Genomic DNA, 4590 nt, shown 5'->3' on the forward strand with positions numbered 1-4590 from the left:
GCAGCTGTGTCCCCAACTCTCTCCGTACAGGCAGTGGGGGCACACACAGCTCAGACAGATGGCCCACACTGACAGAGGAGGGGATTGCATCCCATAGCACAGTATGCACCGAACATAGGTGGGGAGTGGGTTGGGGGGCCAGAACTCACTTGTTGGCTCCTTAACTCCTTTATGCTAACTACTTTGCTGGCTCGTTCATTAGTGAGCTGGGGATTCAGTTGGCTTTCCTGGCCATGTTGTCACTTGTGGGGTTGCTCAGACCCTGCTGCCATCACACTCGGGCTCTGGCTCTCAGGATCTCTGTCTCTGACTCTCACTGCTTGGGACCTGACTGTGTGTCGGTCAGTGGATGGTGAGCAACTCTATAATTTGGTTTATTTTCTATTGTTTTAATTAGTTATTATTAGTTGTATTGTTAGTACTATTACTATCACTATAATATTCATTAATATTCAATTATTAAATAGTTCTCATCTCAATTCACGGGCTTCCTTGTCTTTTCCTCTGACTCTCCTCCTCCACTGGAGGGGGGAGTAGGTGTGTGTGAGCGACTGTGTGATATTTTATTGCTAGCCGAGGTTAAACCACGACACATTAACCAGTATTTTCTTCTTTAATCAACTTCCAAATGTTATTCGGGGTGTGTCTGTAACAAAAAAAATAATTTCTGTTTTCCCGATTGGCGCTGTGAGAACAACTACTCAGGACTGAACAGAAAATAGCTCCATAACCTCAGAGCAAATTGTGGTCTTGCTTTGGCAGGAAAAAATGCTAGATTATTCATGGCTACCACGTTAACCAGTATTTTCTTCTTTAATCAACTTCCAAATGTTATTCGGGGTGTGTCTGTAACAAAAAAAATAATTTCTGTTTTCCCGATTGGCGCTGTGAGAACAACTACTCAGGACTGAACAGAAAATAGCTCCATAACCTCAGAGCAAATTGTGGTCTTGCTTTGGCAGGAAAAAATGCTAGATTATTCATGGCTACCACGAGCTTTCATCCAAAATAAAGCAATTAAGTTTTATCTAAGCTCTCGCTCCTCACCACCACCCACTCACGGAACTCGGTGTGATGCAGTGCCTGTATGAATCAAGCAAGGAGGGGGGCCCATATTTGATGTTGATAATGGGGTAGCCCTGTGATGGCTTTTACAAAACATTTCTCCCTTAATATCCGTTCACGGGTAAGGCAGTGGGGAAATCTTGGAGTGGCAGAGGCATAACAAGCAGTAGAAGTCCATTACTGTGGGGATTTTAATAGCCCTTTTAGGTAGTTGGTCAGGCAAAATAGTTAGGCGAAATAGATCGTCAGGCTAAGAATCTTTCTCATGGATTCCCACTGTGGAATTTCAGCATTCCTGTGAAATTTGAAGCAGAGAACCTTCCACGGATGTCTGCTCTGGTCTGAAATCCCTAGTGCCTGGGCCAGAGTATTCAAAATGAGGTGGCTGCTGTAATTTTATGTTGCTGGAGGCTGGGTGGACCTCCCCACGTTCGGAATCAAGCAATGGGGAAGTCGGTCCCCGTTTAAAAGCAGTCCCTGGAGGCGTGGAGTGAGGCAGGGCATCTGGAGCAGGACAAGTGTCCTAGACATGCCATCTGGTCTATGCCAACTGTGGAGGTGACCAGGGCAGATTCAGTTTCTCCACGTATCCTGCCAACATATTTCTCCAGGACTTCATTTACTTTAGAAACAAATTCATATTTACAGGCCTGTCACCAAGCGGAATACATAAGAAAGCTATTGCAGACACACGATAAGAGCGCCAGTTTCCAGAAAATATGGGATTCAAAGGGAGTGGTGCTGACTGACAAGCAGCTTCAGCAGCCAAAGAATTTCTACGATGCAGGGGAGGGAAGGGGTGACAGCTCAAACCCTGGGCCTTCTTAGATTTGCTTTGGCACAGACCAAGCTCTCAGCTTCTTCCCTTTCCTAGTGCGCAGGCAAAGGATGTGCACAATGCCAGGAGGAAAATAGGACGTACAACAATGGAAGTGGGAACTCAAGTCCTTCATGTCCACTGCAGCCCTAACGGGGGGGGGTGGGGAGTTTTTACAAGGGGATGTAGTGACATGACAGGGGGTAATGGGTTTAAATTGGAAAATTTAGATTAGATATGAGGAAGGAATTCTTCCCAGAGGGGGTGGGGAGGCACAGGGACAGTTTGCCCAGAGAAGCTGTGGATGCCCCATCCCTGGAAGTGTCCAAGGTCAGGCTGGATGAAGCTTGGAGGAACCTGGTCTAGTGGAAGGTGTCCCTGCCCATGGCAGGGGGGTTGGAACTAGATGATCTTTAAGGTCCCTTCCAACCCAAACCATTCTATGGTTCCACGATTCTATGAAACCCCCTCTCCTCCCATGCAAACATTCAAGGCTTCCTCTGCTCTGGCTGTTTTCATGGGTTTTGCCAAGTGGCAGCCCCATTTATTGTAACGTGAGAATGTAGCATTGCTCGGCTTGTCTTCATCAACAAGTGCCACTTTGCCCAAACGCTTTTGATAAACCTTAAACATACTGAAAAATCATAGTAGAATGATGACAGAGCCCACCGCCCTGGCTGGCATGGTGATAAACACTGCTGAAAGCCACAGTGTTTCCTCGTATTTATAAACCTCGGAATAAATGTAAATACAACTAAACCCACACACTTCCTATCTTTGCATTGGTTGCCTTCAGCTAATTAACCTGCTTTATTTGTAAGAAATACTTACACAACTTCCCAGGCAGCAGTGCTTTTTGCTTAATTGAAAATATTTTCAATATTTTACAGGTTGGCTTTCCTAATTTGTGGGTTTAGGGTCGTTGAGTTTTAATATCCTTATTTAATGAAGTAACGCTGAAATGTTTGCTAGTCTAGCGGTTTATAAAAAACTACTGTTCTTACAAAGAAGTAGATCTCAGATATTGTGATCTGTGCTTTTGTTTCACTGTGCTCCTCCAGACAAATTTGCAGGTAGCAGTAAAGAGTAGAACGCTATTGAACAAAGCATTCAGCTGCCATAGTGATAAAAGCAGCAGGAACAGAAGGCAATAAAATGAGCTTTGATAAACGAAAAAGCCTGCACCCAGGGAGAAACACAAACAAGCACCTGACGACACGGAGATAACCAAGCAGCCGAAATCAGCGGATTGAAGCACACTTACTCTTTCATTCCGTTGTGTCCTTACACTGACAAGTGGTTCTGGGAAGGCGGGTTGCAGAAGATGATGCAGGTGAAAAGTCAAAGTAGACGGGAATCCTACCGGAGATTTCATAGCCAGCAGAGAACGGACCAAGCTGCCAATCCCAACACCACAGAAGACCTTCTGCATGAAAAACAAAATCTGAAAAACAAGAGTTAATAACCACAATGAATACAAAGAATTATCCTAGCCTAGCAAGTAAATATTTTAATGAGTTTAAACTAGAAGTAGAAAGTAAAATCTGGAATTGACAGATTTCAGGAAAAAATACCAAAATCCTTTATCTTTTTTTTTTTTCTCTATATTTTTTAAACATTTTGGGGAAACTCCAGGGGTGATAATTAAAAAGTTTATTTTGAGCATATGTTACTGACAGACTTTCATTTAGGAATGGCCTTTGACTTCAAGGGTATTTTTTAAAGTTTTATGTCTCATGATACTGGTCAGAATAACATGTTTAATGCACTTGAAAATTTCTCTCAAACAGTGTCTCCCTGAGAATGTCATGGTATCTTGATTGATTTTATTTTCTTTTTTCCTGAAGAAAAACTGAATCAGATTTTCCAAAAAAGCAGAGTGAAAAGAACATTGATACTGGAAAAAAAAAAAATTATAAAATACATTTTAAGGTGAAAAACGAGATTTCCATGCATGTCTCCCTCTTCTGACACAGATCTCATCCTGACTCAACTTCTGCAAAACCTCCTACATGCTGTAAGATGGGAGAGGTTGGTACCAGCACTTGGCTGAATTGCCCTTATTTTCAAGGGAATTGCACCTGAAAGCTTTGAATGCTCTCTGATCTCTCTGTAGACAGAAACATGTATCTTAAAGAGGCGTGTAAACAAATTTATCCATCCTCCCTGCAGACTATGTCCATGAAAGAACGAGCTGTTACCCCTATTAATGAGTTAGAATTTACTTTTCATGCCCAGTAATCCTGCCATGTGAACCAGTATAAAGGGAGTTCTCTTGCCAGTGGTCTTCTATGTAAGAGAGAAAAAACCCTAAGAACCCCTCATTTATCAATGCAGTTGACTGCATAACTCCACCGTGAAGCCTGAAGGAAAGGGGAGAGGAAGCTTTCCAGAGCCCCGCTATATAATACAAAAGAGGTGGTTCTGAGCTCGGGTATTAAGAAAGTGAAGCATCAGGAAACACCATATAATTGCTGGAGTTGGAATGGTATAAAATCTTAGGAGATCAAAACCAGACCTAGCCTGCATATGTTTATTTAAATCACCTCCTATCAGTTAAATTTAAACCATCTAATTTTAATATGTATGTGTGTTTATATATATGTATTGCCATTTTAGATACTAAATGACCCACACTGACAGAGCTGGGAAAAGCATGAAAGAGGCTAAAAGCCTGAAAAATATTAAAACATTAGTTTATCAGCAGG

The sequence above is a fragment of the Eurypyga helias genome, unplaced genomic scaffold, assembly GCF_000690775.1.
Source record: "Eurypyga helias isolate BGI_N326 unplaced genomic scaffold, ASM69077v1 scaffold29897, whole genome shotgun sequence".
Taxonomy (NCBI): Eukaryota; Metazoa; Chordata; class Aves; order Eurypygiformes; family Eurypygidae; genus Eurypyga; species Eurypyga helias.